Source organism: Rhinopithecus bieti, unplaced genomic scaffold, assembly GCF_001698545.2.
Source record: "Rhinopithecus bieti isolate Rb0 unplaced genomic scaffold, ASM169854v2 scaffold_81282, whole genome shotgun sequence".
Classification (NCBI taxonomy): domain Eukaryota; kingdom Metazoa; phylum Chordata; class Mammalia; order Primates; family Cercopithecidae; genus Rhinopithecus; species Rhinopithecus bieti.
This window is the reverse complement of record NW_016830182.1, coordinates 425,281-440,548: the sequence shown is the minus strand read 5'-3', so window position 1 is coordinate 440,548 and position 15,268 is coordinate 425,281. Positions and strand designations below refer to the sequence as shown.

The 15,268-nt window shown below is 51.0% G+C and overlaps 1 long non-coding RNA gene across 1 annotated transcript in view; it reads right to left on the bottom strand.

Moving 5' to 3' along the window:
• Positions 1–15,268, bottom strand: part of LOC108524225 (uncharacterized) — a 136,668-nt gene that overhangs the window by 17,194 nt on the left and 104,206 nt on the right. The window contains exon 2 of the long non-coding RNA XR_001884007.1: positions 1,907–2,265. This is a non-coding gene — a long non-coding RNA (uncharacterized LOC108524225). The remainder of the gene's footprint in view (positions 1–1,906; positions 2,266–15,268) is intronic.

Genomic DNA, 15,268 nt, shown 5'->3' with positions numbered 1-15,268 from the left:
GGTGAGGGTTCCTCCAGAAAAAAAATTAGGAATAACAAGGAGATTCAAACTCTAGGCTGAAGCACTGATTCAGATATTCATTCTAAGACTTGCTTTTACCCTATAAAAATGAACAGTTGCTAAGGGCTTCTCAAGTTCTGCCCATCTTGTCTCCAAGATGATGGTTTCAGCAAGGTATCTGCTGGTGTGTTCAATGGGTGGCTGGAATCTTGTCACTTATTTGTTCTCAAGGAAAACCATTTGCAAACTGTGTTCTGTGGGGCCCTAGAGTTCCCACAAACTTTGAAGAACTACTGGGGTAGAATGTGGGGTCCAAGTGAGTGGGATTCCAAGTCTATGCCAACCTTAACCATGATATTCCCGATAGATGTTCTTTATTGCCCATCTCATCTGTTTGAGAAAAGGCAGCTGTTGATAAAATAAGATTTGAACATCACAGGTCTAAATAGTTCACTCAAGTTTGAACACAAACAGGTATGGAAACAGACAGATAACATAAGTGAATAAGTCTGGCAAGGCATGGGATGATAGGGAGTGGTAGGACCTGTGGCAAACTGTCTTAAAAGAGCAGGTGCCCCTGAGATCTAGCCATACAGAACTACAAATTTAATGTGTCCAAGTCTTCCAATTTCTCAGTAAATCTGGAAATTTAAGTGTCTATTTCCCAATTATTAAGACATGTGCAGGTCAAACAGATTCATACCTACAAACCAGATGCAGCTGGTAGACAGAATGCAACTGCTGGCTTGGACATTGCCTTTAAGAAAACCAGCCAGGAAGGGCTGCTATTTCCTTGAATTCACTTAGTAGGCCAACATGGAGCAGCAGAAGAACCCACAAAAAAGACAAACATCCTATCCTGGCACTAGCCCTTGCTAACCGTGTGAACCTGGATAAGGCCCTGAACCCTTAGCAGGTACCTGCCCAAATGTGGTGATCATAGCAAATCCCAGGCAAGTGGTAGGGACGGAAGAGAACACACTGTGGGTGATGGCACCCCTGGCCCAAGAGGCACCAGGTGGGCACATATGAAAGGTGTTCTCTGCTGGCAACAGGAGGAGTGCCCAGGGTGAGTGGTACATGGGGCATGGGTGGATCCCGATCAGCCCTAGGGATGTGGCTGGCCCAGAAAGCTTGAGCCCCCACTACTAAGGGAGATGAAAAATGACCACCTTCCATCTCCGCTCTTCTGTGCACAGATGAGGAGCGAGAGAGGAGCGGGCGCCTGGGCCCGCGGCTGTCGAGTGGGATCATTAATAAGATAGATGTTCCTAATGGCTCCAAGAAGGATCATGGAGCTACTCATTATCAGGGGTTGAAATCGCTAATTATTCGTTTCTCTGCAGCTGTCACTCGCCGCGCCCACCCAAAACACCGGTCCCAGCAGCGGTCCTTTCTCTCGTGGCCAACAGGGGGCCGCGAGCATGCATGGCCAGGCCTCGGGGCTGAGGGCAAAGTCTCCATCCTGCATTAAATACTTATTAAACTTGATTAGAACTCAATGCACCATAAAATCTCTTTCAAGTCAGTGAAACGCCTTTGGCTACAGATTTTTTTTCCCCCAATTCTATCCAAAAGGAACTCCCAAGCACTCAGAGAGTATTGGAAAATTAGATGATGGTTGAGGCGGGGAGTGTGGCACCGGATTGGGAAGGGGGGAGGTGGATTTGGAATATTTATGGTAGAAGACAGCAACGCCTGGAATGAGGGGCATCAGGAACGAAAAAGGGAGTGTGGATTCAGGCGGGTGGGAAGGCTGCCGGATGCACATATTTTTAGGAACGATATTACCCTGGACCTAAAAATATGAGACATGGCTTTCTTTAAAAGCGATCTAGGTCCTATTTACATTTCAGAGCAAACAGCATATTGTTTTCATCAGGGGGAAATAAGCACTCATGTTTACCTTATGTTTCCTTCAAAATATTTGCATTTCAAAGCCTTCTGAGCTTTAAGTTTCAGAGCTGTTCAAAATGTGGCACCTGGGCTTCTCCCAGATGGGCCATGTTTACAGCAGAAATCCATACCACCCAGCCAGGATGACACCCCAAAAAGGGACAAGGGCCCCTTTCAGGGGCATAATGCATCCCCCAAGGGCACAGCAGCTGGGACCAAAGCTGGTGGCCAAATGAGCGATGGGAGAACCAGACAGCCCAATTCTCAAAACCTCTCTATGAGGTTCTGTGAGTCTTTCTCTTGCCATGTTCGTTCATCCTCTCTGTGGATGAAGGAGACAGGGCTGGTCTGCACAGAGCCTTTGGGGGCCTTTTGGGAGAAGGAGGAAACAGGCAGTGCTGGAACCCGCAGGAGATGTTCCAACAGAGGCAACAACCAAGTGGGCAGGGTAGCAATCCCAGTGCCAGAGGGTTGGACTAAATAACCTCAGCTCCCTCTTCCTGTCCCCAAAGTTTCATTCATTCATTCCACAAACAGTTATTGAGGGCCCACTCTGTGCCAGGATTTGGGCTCACAACTGGGGCCACAGTGATGAACTAAAGCAATCAGAGCTCACCTTTACTGGATGCTTCCTCTCTGCTAGCCACTGTTCTTGGCTGCATGTGGCAGCCATCTAGCAAACTTGTAAAAATCCCAAAGCCCAAGCCACACCCCAGACCAGTTAGATTCCAGTGTCTGTATCTGACACAAGCCTTGCTGTTTTTTACTTTCTCCAGTGACCAGGACCAACCCACTGCACCCCCCTTTCTAGAGGTTCCCTGTGGACCTTGGTAGAGGGACAGCTGCTGGTCAACTTGACCAAAAGCACCAAATTCCCAGGTAACCAGCCTGAGAAAGTCCAGGGTAAATTTCAGGGTCCAGGCACCACTAAATTTTCAAACTCCCCACATGATTTTAGCCTGCAGCCAATTTTGAGAACTGGCATTCTGTGCTTCACATATATGAACCCACTTACTCCTCAAACAACCTTCTGAGGTAGGTGAGAATGCTTGCCTCTCCCCCTTAAATGATGAAGTGCAGGAACGTTAACTCAGCCACAAGCAGTAGAGCCAGGATTTGAATCAGGCTCCAAAGGATGCACTCTTAAGAGCTCTGCAATGGTGTCCCTGGTGCCGGCTACTGTGCTTAGGGAACTCTCACTCCAGAGAGAGGCCAATGAACAGACACTACACAGAGGGATAATGTTAAGGCATTGCTGCCTTTCCAGCCACCAGCCATTCCCAACCCTGGTCTTTGCCTGACTCATCCAGAGACTAACTGTCCCTGCCTCCCTTGCAGCTATGGTTCTGGCCAACAAGATGCAGTGGGAAGCCTGCTTGGAGCTTTTGGAGAGAGTTTTCGTCCAAGGTTAAAGGACAGGGGTATGAGAAGGAACCTTTTCCAACCCATGCTCATCCTTCCACCTGAGATGTTTCCATGTGAGAATATGATATTTGCAGTTGCAGAGGCCATGCTGTGACCACAAGGAAAAGGCTGAGAGAACCATAGACACTGATCAGACTGTCCAACCATTCCGGAACAGGCCCCCTCCAGATGTCTTGTTAAAAGAGAGATCTAAAATGTCTTCCTTACTTTCAGGTGTTCAATTACTTGCACCTGCATCAATTAGAATTAGATTTGACTGTGATTAATAGAAAACCCCCAAATAACAGTGGTTTTTGCAAGATAGAGGCTTATTTCTCTTTCATATATAAGAAGTCTGAAAATAAGCAGCTCAGAATGACAGGGGCAGCTTTAAAGTCATCAGAGAGCCAAGCATCTTTTCTCTCACTGCCCTGCCATTCTAAGCATGTGACTTCCACTCACATGGCTCAAAGAGGGTTGCCCAGGCTCCGGGCATCACATTTGCTTTCCAGCTAGCAGGAAGGAGGAGAGGTAGAAGAAGTATCCCCTCTCCTTTTAAGAACACCTCCCAGAAACTCTTCTGTCTATATCCCATTGACTAGAATTCAACGACATGACCACATCTGGCTGTAAGGGAGGCTGGGAGCCACATTTGTCCTGGGAAGCCATAAACCAAAAAGGGGGATTCCATAGATAAGAAAGTAGGATATTTGGGAAAATAAACCGTCTCTTTCATACAATTAAGGCCATCCTAATTAAGAAAGATAATGTCTCTGATGAAGAAGGGATAGGAGTTAGCCAGGACAAAAGAAGGGAGAACAGTGTCCCAGGAGCAACAGCTTAGACACAGGCCTAGGAGCAAGACAAAATGCCATATATTTGGAGAACTGAAGAAATCCTGTGACTAGATGACAAAGCAAGGTTGATGGGCGATGAGGTGGGAAAGCATCAAGACAGCAAGATTTGCAGGGCCCTTACATAACACCGCCCTAAGGAACTTGGACTTGGAGACCCACTGGAAGGTGTTTGGCAGGAAAGCAATATGGCCAGGGTTACATAGAAAACACACTCTGGTTGCAGGGTGGAGGATGCTTTCAGTTGGAAGACGATAAGATTGGAGGCAGAGAGACCCAGTGGGAAGCTCCTGGAGGCCCCTAGAGAGGGAATGTTGGCCTGGGCAGCACAGAGGCAGATCCCATCTCCACTGGGAGGCAGGTGAGAGGTGGTGGAGAGCAGTGTTATTCAGAGGGCTTGTCTGCAGTGGCATTCGAAGCTTGCACTAGAACCTGAATCCATGCATTGCTGCCTTCATCGAGAGTGTCTTGTAATACAAATTATAGGCATGTGTGTTTGGGTGCGTATATAAGCTGAATTAAATATGTGTTTAGTGTTGTATTTGCTTTATGCTCTGATGCAACCTCCTTACTCCTTCGTGGACCACTAACGGTTTGTGAACCAGCAACACAGATCTGTGAACCACACTTGGAACATCACTGGTCTCAAGGAGAGAAAACTGAATTCCTCATGTAAAGCTGCCCTTCTGTATCTGACATAGGCCTTGCTATTCCTTACTTTCTCTAGTGCCCCAAACCACCCCACGGCACCCCTCCAGAAGTTCCCTGTGGCCCTTGGCAGAAGGACAACTGCTGATCAACTTGTCTAAGAGCCAAATTCCCAGATAACCAACCTGTGAAAGGAGGCTGGCCTGAGGGTTCCTCACCACCCGCAGGGAGCCCCAGGGGCCTACAAAGCCCTCCCTAGCCAAGCTTTTCCAGGAACAATGCGATTGCCTTAGGGAAGGCAGAGGGAGAAAATGGTCCTCAAACTCACTCCCTGGAGAGAGGCCAATGCAAACTGTGGGATTAACTCCTGAGGGGCGTATCAATTCTGAGGCCATTCTAATAGGAAAGAATGAAGGGGCCCCAGTCAGTTCTCCTGAAAGCAAGAGCTCCCCTCAGCCCAGTGAAAAGGGCTGGAGACCCTCAGGGGCTCCCCAGGCTCCAGGACCAGGCTACATTGAGCACTCCCTCCCCACTGGTGCTGAGACTGTTCGATGTTGGGCTGTCCCCTCTCTCCCAGCTCCTTGGAGGCAGTGGCTGTGCAAGTGTTTCCGCGTCTGCACAACCTTCTCATGCCACCATGGCCAATGAGCACCGATGGCTCGTATGTGCTGAGCACTCATCAAACTGCTTCGCATGTATTAGCTCATTTAGTGCTGACCCTCATGTCGCATCAATTCAGCAAGTAATCTGAATGCATCAGTACTTGGAGGTGTTGGCCTGGTCACTCACCAGCTTGGTCCAACATCCCTCTGGCAAAGGCCAACATGCAGGAGTGGGCTCCCAGAATAGGAGCCTTCTGATTTAAGCTCAGAAGTACAGGCAGTCAGTTCCCTTAGGGCAAGCTCAACCCTGTGTCCACACAGGCTTCCCTGGGATATCTCAGTGGTCAATTTATCAGTCACAGAATCTGAGAGAAAGACAGCTTCAGACTCTTTGGGCAGAACTCCAAGGAGAGCTGGGGTCTGGAGATCTGCAGGAGCATGGGGACAGGATCTCAGACTCTCAGACTCTCAGAGCAGGCTCTGCCAAGGGCATCCAGCCCACGTGCTCGGGGGCAGATGGCAGATCTGAGGTCAAGAAGGGGAAGTAGTGAGTCCAGTGTCACACCAAGGAAGATAGGACTGAGGCTGGCTTTATCCCCAATGCACTGCCTGACAGGGATGAAGCAGCTGACATGGTTCTGCTGAACACACGGGATACATGGAGGCCATGACCTTGAAGAGGACACCAGCTCCTAACTTAGGCCCTTTGCACCGCTGACCAAGGAGTGGGGCTGGGGAGCTCGCAATCCTTCCTCTAAGCATGACACCGAGAAGTCAGGCCAGGGTCCTGGAAGCTAGTGGAGGGACATCGGAGGACCTGGCCAGCTAGCTGACCCCACAGCCAGAGCTAAGGCACCCACCCCCAGACCTGGCTTCTGGGCCCCTCCGCCATAGGGGACAGCCCACACTGGGCTCCTCCACCCTGGCTAGTGGAGCCCTGCCCTCTGTGCAGGCCTCATCTCCAGCTTCATGTTTTATGTAAAGGGAATTGGTGCTCGGGAGGGGAGGGTAGCCAGTAGCAGACCAGAGAGGCAGGAGGGAGGCAGTGAATAAAATTCTTTGTTTAAGGAAGGCATGAGCTATGCGTCCGCAAGCCCGGGAGAGGCATGTCATTTTGCTGGAAATGCGATTTTCCCTAACAAGTACAGAATTCTACATGACATGTTGAAAAGTGTATCTCTTTGAGAAGCTGCTCTGTATCTCAGAGGCATCGTCAGTACAGAAGCGTGTAATGTGGCAGTTGCCATGGCAACGCCTCGTTTTCCATAACAGGAAAATCAGAGTGGCTACGTCGATTGAAAGGCCCCAAATAATGTCTCAAGACCAGGCTGAGATCTGGCGAAGGCTTTTGCAGAGGCTGAGGTGCTATTTGGGGGTCTAGGGGCCACTTTATATGTGCTTCGTAGAGAATCCCCAAGATAATGTTCAGTGCCTCCTCCTAATTTGGCTGAGTCAATGGGATCTGTCCAATGCCACCCAGAAGGGCAGTGACAGGGCCAGGGTGATAAAGCTCCCACTTCGTGGACAGGCGATACCTGTGGCTGAGGTGATGTTGGCCCCTGCTCCCCTCCCTCCAGCGACCCCTTCTATCACTGTTTCTACAAAAGAAGTAGTTGTCTTGAAGACAGACATTGCGCTTAGCACCAGACAGTAGCAGCCGAGTCAGAAGCAAACATGTTCCCCGCATCTACCCCCATATGCACCACCCACTCATGCGTGCCTATGGTGCATGTGCTTCCAGTGTGAGCACACGGACAGACTTACCCAGAGTAGGTGCTCCACCCATGGGTGCAGCTCTAGCTTTCATACCCACACCTGGGCCCCCCAGGTACAGAGGCTACAGCCCCATCACCCCAGGGCCTGGCACAGTGTCTAGCAAGGGTGGATGTGCACAGATGTGACACCCTGAATTCAACACACACATGTGCACACTCACAAGCCTGCACACACTGCAGCCAAGGCTCTGCCCCAACCTCCTGCCCCCCTACACTGACAGGCATCAGCATGAAGCAGGGTGGCCTCCTCCCTCAGTAGAGTGCCCTGTGGTTTGCAAGGGGCAAGGGCAGGACTCTCAGAGGGAATCGGCCGAATTTGGAACCCAGCAGGAACGAAGTATCCTTCCACTGTGGGTTCCTGAGTCACCAGGGCTGGCTCTGTGCTGCTCCCCTCTCCCACCTGACGGAGCTCAGGTTCGGGGCTCCCTCTCTTGTCTGTTGGCTGTGCACTCCACCCTCCGACTCCCAGGAGGTGACTGGCAGCTAACACAGGGCAGGAACAAGAAAAGCATTCATCCTGCTCCGTCATCTCCAAACATAAGTTAGCGTGGGGGAAATGGGGAGTCACAGTGAGGGGAGAGGCAAAGGCCCCCCTCAACTTCCCAGAGGAAAAATTTTATATAACTGTCAGAGATGTAATAGAACTGTCAAAAGTACAGGAAATCAGCTCCACAGATTACAAAAACACATGTCAGGGACCTATTGGTTTAGTGACAGTGTGAAAATCACAATTTTTCTGTCAAGATAGAAAATAGAAACAGAGAAAAACCAGGAGCACCTCAGCATACACCCACTGACAGTGGCTAATGCAGCTCACCATATCTGGGACATCCCCAGAAGCAAGTCTGAGTGCTCCAGGCTTCCCTGCCCCAGCCCCAGCACTGAGCCACACCAGCCTTCACCTCCCAGGAGAGGCGCCTCGCCCCTTGGATCCCTCTGTCTGAGAAAGTAGAGGCATGGCCCTTCCCCCTGCAAGGTCAGCTGCTCCCAATTGCACCATGGTCACTAGCTGTCCTCCAATGACAGATCCCAGACAGAGATCGGGTCTCACGGTGGCAAAAGAGCCAGCCTCAATCCCAGGCCTCCTTGCCTTTCATTTAAGGTCAGGAGAAAGCCAGTGTGCCCCAACCCTCCGACTCTGGGCGTGCAGGAGGAGGCCAAGTCTTGAGCAAAACCATGGTGCTGCAAAAGTTGTCTACACATCTCTCAGCTGTGTGGGGGTTCTGTGGCCCGCTCTAGAGAGTCACGGCCCGGCACAGTGGCTCACGCCAGTAATCCCAGCACTTTGGAAGGCTGAGGCAGGAGGATTGCTTGAGTCCAGGAGTCCAAGACCAGCCTGGGCAACATAACAAGATTCGATCTCTAAAAAATAAAATAAAATAAAAAATAAAAAATTAGCTGGCATGGTGGGCATGGTGGTGCACACCTGCAGTCTTTCCTACTCAGGAGGCCAAGGCAGAAGGATAGCTTAGTCCAGGAGGTCAAAGGTCAAAGCTGCAGTGAGCTATGATCGCGACCCTGCACTCCAGCCTGGGTGACAGAGCAAAGCCCTGTCTCTAAAAAAGTAACTAAATAAAATTAAATTTTAAATAAATTTTAAAAATGGAGAGTTGCCTTTTCTCTATACAACTTCACATCCCAGGTCAGTCAGCCTGACAGCATTTCCTGCTATTTCAACTGGAGTGTGGGTGGAAGTATCCTCCCGCCAACTGGAGCCGAGGTGACAGGTTTTGATTGTCCCTTGGCACATGAACAGCATCTAGACACCCCAGAAGATTAGGACACACTTTGCCGTCAGACAGACCTGGGTTCCCATCCCAGACCCAAAGTCGATGCACCAAAGGTGGTGCATATCTGAGCCCCTCTCTCCTCCAGCGGTCACGGACACAAGTGCACTTCCCTTTCTCCACCGGGGGGATTTTATGAGATGGAAAGTGCGCCTTCAGGTTTCCAGGAAGTGGCTGCTCCAGCACCTAACCCCTTCCACAGCCATCAACAGGGCCTATCTTCAGAAGTCATGTTGCAGTTTAAAAAGTATTTTGCATCTAGAACTTTGTGGAGGCTTTGTTCCCTTGTTGTAAAATGGAAATCACAATTTCACCCTCACACTTTACCCAGAGGCCAGAATAAACTCCCTTCAATTCCTGAAGCACTTCCTGCTTGTGTTAGTCTGGGTCCTACAAGAAGCAGACACCCATATGGGATGCAACGTGTGAGGAATTTATTAGGGAAACGTCCATGTGCGAGAAAATGGAGAGGGGGTGAGGAAAGGCTGGGAGAGCTGCCGCCAGATCCCAGAGCAAGTCTGACCATGAGTGAAGAAAATATGCTATGCAGGTCTCAAGAAGGCTTGGCAAGGCCAAATCTAGGGGTCAGGGCACGGCCCTTGTCTACTGGGACACACCTGTGCACTCAGTCACCGGCTGGGAGCATAGACACAGCGGCGACATCAGAACATGGCAGCTGGAGCTCTCATGGGGCTGTGCTCCCACAGCGAGGTCTTCAGGGCACCCCGCATAGCCACCACAGGGTCCCCTCTCACGTGCCATGCTCCTGCCGACAATACTCCTTTCCACTCTTTGCCTGACGAATCCTGGCTTGTCCAGTGAGTCTAGAAGCAGAGGCTCTTTCCTCCAGGCAGCCCACTCTGATCTCTGTCCCCTTTTCTCACCGGACATTGACTGCTATGTGCTGCAATTGTGTGGAGACTCCTTCTTTCCGCCACTACATGGTATGTCCTGCTGTCACTTACCCACTTCCCAACCCCAGCTGGCCCTGGGCCTGGGACTGAGCCAGAGCTCACAAATATGGACCAATGGTAAAGCAAGATAGATGCCCCCAAGGCTGGCAAGGTGTCTGGATTTGGGAGTGCTGATTCTAGAACCCTTCGTCTGTCCCATTATGAAGCCCTCCAACTCATATTATTAGTCATGGGAAGGGCCTGGGCACCAACTGCTCAGAATGGCAGTAGACATGAGCAGATGTCTGCCCTGCCGCTGCCTCAGCTCACATCCAGGATACTGGGGCCCATGTACCCCTGTGCCAGGAAATAGACAGGTACTCAGGGTCCCTCTGGATTCTGGTCCAGGAAAGACAGATCCAGGAAGCAGAGTTCCACATCAATAAGCAGGGAGACAGAGTCACCAAGCATCCACTGCAAAAGGGACATCTGAGCTCATCTACCTGATAGTCCCCACTGGTGTGCCCCACTCACTGAGCTGTCAATCGCCTTAACCCTCCTGATCACCAGAGGAGGTTCTGGGGCACCCAGGGTCTCCTAATCTGGTCACTGCTTGCCTGTTGATGCTGTAGGCTTTATGAATTTTATCCTACTGTATGCATGCCATGACCTTATAAAAAGGCCAGGAGGCATTCTAGTCTGACCCCATTATGCGGAGGAGGAAACTAAGGCCCAAGAAGAGAAAGGATACCTATTCAGAAGCACCAAGAATGAGGAAGTCTGGGATCTCATCCCAGAGAGCAGCTGGATCCACCATCCTAGAACATCTCAGCTCTGCTGCTACCCACCTCAGTACCCCGTCAGCTTCAGCTCCATCTGGGCCTCCATCCCCAGAGCAGCTTCCCCTCCTCCCACCAACACTGTGGCCCAAAGATCCCCACATCCCTCCTGACATTCTCTGCAAAGAGTGAGCTCATCTCTCCAGCAGCCACCTCCACCTTCTCTGGTTTCCCATCATGGGAAGGCCTCGTCGGGAAAGGCATCATGCCGGAATAGGAAGTTCAGCTGATAAATATGTATGCAGGATTTTTATTACTTAATAGTTGTAAGGTTAATCGTCGTGGTGAACGCCTATATTTAATGTGTCAATGGAGCTGCAAAATGCCAAACTGAATAGCTTTAACACACATTAGTTCTACTTGTGAATCTACAAATAGGAACCTTGTCAGAAAAGTATTCAAACTGAGATCAGTATTGATTGTGGTCCTCGGGAAAGGCACTGGACTGTGACAGTTTAAAATGATAAATGTCTAGAGAATTATTTGCCTGTATTGATAAAAAGAAGCAGATATAAAGCTGACAGTCTCAGAGGAGGCGGCACTGGTGAGTGTGGCCAGCACATCCAGCATCGTTAGGGACTTGGAGCTAATCTCCCCTTTGATATGGAGACGATCCCCAAGGGGTCTGGCCTTGCCCTGTGCTGGGGCTTGTAGTAATTGCAAAGGAGGGGGCTCTCTGGGCATGCTCAGTCTGCTCCTGGGTCCCTGCACTGGCCAACCCACTGTAATTTTGGAAGGGAGCCTTCTGCAGAGACCCAAGGGCTTTTCATTCCATTGCTCACCTCCTGCACAGCAGCCTTCTGAGGCTCACCAAACAAGACTGAAGTCCTCAACCCAGCCTTAGAACTCTCATCCAAACAGCACTGTCTCCTTTCCAACCTCACCACTCAAAGCTCACCCCCACAGAGTCTCTGCAGCAGCAGGACTGGCGGGTTGCAGCTCCCATGAACTCCTCCCCGAAGGCTTCACTCACACTCCCTGTCCATCAGAGCTGAGCAAAGCCAATGCATTCTTTAGGACAAATCAACCCCCACATTCTCTTCAGGTCTCTACTCCAATACCACCCCCTCTAGAAGCTTCCTCCGGCTGCCCTAGTTGGAAGAGCATCCCCTCTCACTCTCAGTCTCCTTACCCTGCAATGATATCTTCTGAGCCTGCATCACCACCTGGAATGCATGTTTATATGTTGGTTAAGGTTTGCCCATTTCCCACCCACAATGTAAGTGCCATGGGGAAGACACTCTATTACATTCATCACCATGAGCAGTGTCTGGCACATGGAAGGTGCTAGATAAGCCTTTGTTGAGTTAATGAATGAATGAATGAATGAGTCCTTCGGGAAGCCTTCCAAACCACTCCCAGCTCAGTGATTACCCGTTCCACCCTTCTCTTTAAAATCACTCAGGACCTTTCCTGTCTCTCACCACTCACATCCGTGTTCAAAAACCACCCATGGCTCCCTACTGCCTGAGGACCAGGCTTGAATTCCTGAGCCTGACCTGCAAAACCATACCCCATCTGGGGCCATTCCCAGACTCCACCTCTGCTCCTCTCTTCTGCATTTCAGGCTAGGTTTCTACTGCCCTCCTGCTTCACAGGATCTGGCTATGCTCTCTCTGCATACCACCGCAGGACTGAGGCTTCTGTGGACATCCTGCATGACCCAAGTATGGCTTCGTATCATGGTTGGCTCCCGGTTATACAGCCAAGGACCTGTCCTGTCCTGTCCCCACCCTGGGGCCTGGGTGGCACTGCAGAATCCAGTTTATATCTGAGCTCTGCTTGTTTCATGGGGACCTTAGTCACAAGCCTAGGGGCAGGCACTCATGTTCACATGTGCTTCTACATGGGAACATAGTATCCGGGATGGTACCCAGATACTACTTTAAAATCCCATCTCAGATGGCCTGTTCATTCCTGAGTTTTCTGCTCTCCCTTTCCTGAGTTTTCTGTTCTCCCTTTCCTGTCCCTTCCCGCTGTGCACCCTTGTTTCACAAGACACCAGCTGCACAGGGGAAAGCAGAAGGCACCCACGGGATGTCCTGGCTTTTGTTTCCACAGGCATAAATCTGTTAGAAAATGTGGAGGCTTTGCGGAGAAAGAAAGCAGGACAGCCAGGCTCTTAGCAAGAAGCAAGGGATCTTGGAAGAAACGTAAATGTGGAAGTATTGCTCCCAAACCAAAAGGAGATTTCCCCAAGCTGGAGGGAGGAGAGTAGTGAAAGCTGTTCCTTGAGAGAGGGACCCTGCCTTCTCTTCTCCTGCTGAGCAACAGCCTACAGCAAAGGCTCCTGGGGAGACCTCTGGGGGCCAGGGCTGGGGAAAGGAGCCTTGTGCCTTAGTCAAGTCTAGAAGGCAGCAGAGGGCAGGCTGTGCCCTGAAGGGGCCTTACAGGCAGGGAGAGTGAGGGCCCAGGGGCCTGAGGGGTGATACCCAGAGGACCCTCCCTCTGACTCCTGGGATGAACCATGCCCAGAGGGGTAATCTGAGAGGCAGGAGGACAACCCCAGAGGAGCCGAGGTGATGAGTTTCCACCAGCCCCACAGAATGGATCGTGGAAGCAGCTGTGGGACAAGTGATTTGTGTCACCAGCTGAGGGAGGGGACTAAGATTCATGACCTCAGCAGCAGGTACTGCTGCCTGTCCCGCCAGTCTACATGGCCTGACAGCAGGTGCTGAGCTTCCTCCTGTCACTTCATACCTGCCCAGGTTGGTGCCAACATGAATAGGTGGGACTTTGCTACATGTGGAGGGCCGACTTTCTGCACTTCGGCAGATGTTTCCTGCCCACTTCCCATCAGGGAGGCATTTGTCACAAGTGGATCCCTAGGAAGAACCATGGAATGAAGATACAGAGCATGGAACTGCTCACTGCCCCAGCGAGGGCTTCCAGGAGGGGCAGCAGGCAGGCCCCACACTGCACTCACTCTGGGGCCCCGAGACAAGACCATGTGGGGAGAAGGAGCTGTCATGGTCCTTCTTCCACGGGAATACCAGGGTCATCCCGTCCTGCTCCACGTGCTCTTGTCTGCTGCCACAAGCTTCTCCCTCATGCCTCGAGAAAGATCCTGACATTACCTAGAGCAGAGGGACCCTGAAGAGGCCTTGACACTTCCCAGAGTCAATCCACTCACTGTAGAACTAGAGGTGCCAAGGCCCAGAGAGGGCAAGCTGCTCATCCAACATCACACAGCCGCTTAGCAGATCTGAGACCACAAGCAGGTCTCTTGCCTCCCAGGAAGTTACTTCCTCTAGCACCCCATAGTATCTTGCCAGAGTTTGTTTGGGCCTCCATGTAACTGCCAGACCTCCACAGTCACAACAAGGGTCCTCTAGTTAATGTACCTGCTGAGGGACATGTGGCTTCAGCAGGAGTGATGAGAAGTGGACTGAGAATCAGAGACCTGGCTTGTAGGGTCACCTGTGGCACGTCCCATGCCAGAGCCTCCAGGAGTCTGGAAGGCTGATCTCCTCAAGAAGGAAGGGAGGGTCATGGACTAGGCCAATGTGAGTGGGAGTGGGGGAGGCATGGGTGCACGATAAGAGAAGACTCCAGAATCCACCCCCCTATGGTCCTCCAAGAGGCTTGCTTCCAGGCAACTTGTTTTCAGATGTCTTTCACTGGGGCCTCTGCTTACAGTCGTCCCAAAAGGGATTGCACTATTAAAATAAATAGGTGACCCGCCAGCCCCAGCCTGGGCAGACTCTTTCAGAGATTACACTGTGGCTTAGTGGGAGGAACTGCACTTGGGCAAAGGATACCCCAAGAGAGCCTTAGCCTCTGACCCAGCCACTGTCCCAAGGCAAAGTTTTGAGAAGGAACTGAAAACCAGCAATCCTTGCAGGCAATGTGTGGACTCTGAAGGGGGCTGCCAGGTGCTCTGTGAGACCGCGGTGGTGCTGCCTGGGAAGAGAGCTACCATCATCTTTTCTTTAAAAGGCCACATCCAGGGCCCTTTGCCTGGTTTGAAATAGCTGCCCCTTCTGCAGAGCAGGCCAGGAGCTGCTGCCAAGGAGAACAGGCTGGGCTGGAGTCCAACAGAGACCAGAGAGACACATCTGGCCAGCATAGCCTGGGTGTGCAGGGAGCACTAAAGGAGTGCTGTTTCTGAGTTTCTGGGATGACCAGATTGGAAAACCCACCCAGTCTGCCCTCACCTTTCCCCAGGCCTGGGCTGACACAGATAGAGGGTCAGACAGAAAAAAAGTTTCTTTTCTTTCTTTCTTTCTTTCTTTTTTTTTTTTTTTAAATGTATACCTTGGTTAAAGCCTCACAGACACCAGCACTGAACCTCACACAGGGAGCACTCCATAAGCCAGACTTCAGGTTTCAGGAGGCATCTAAAAGGTGATGAAAAGGAGGAGGTGTGGAAAAACTCCAGAGTTTAGAAGGGACAGCAGTGGACCCTCCAAACAAGGGGAAATGCTTTCAGCAGTTTCTCTCCCTGGACTGTCAATGACCAGGATCACCTTAGAATATAGGGGCGCAAAATTTTCAAAGACCCAAAGGTGAGGAAGGAGGGGAGCCTTGGAGCTTGAAGTGCCTGGCAAATGAGGCAGCGGATACAGTG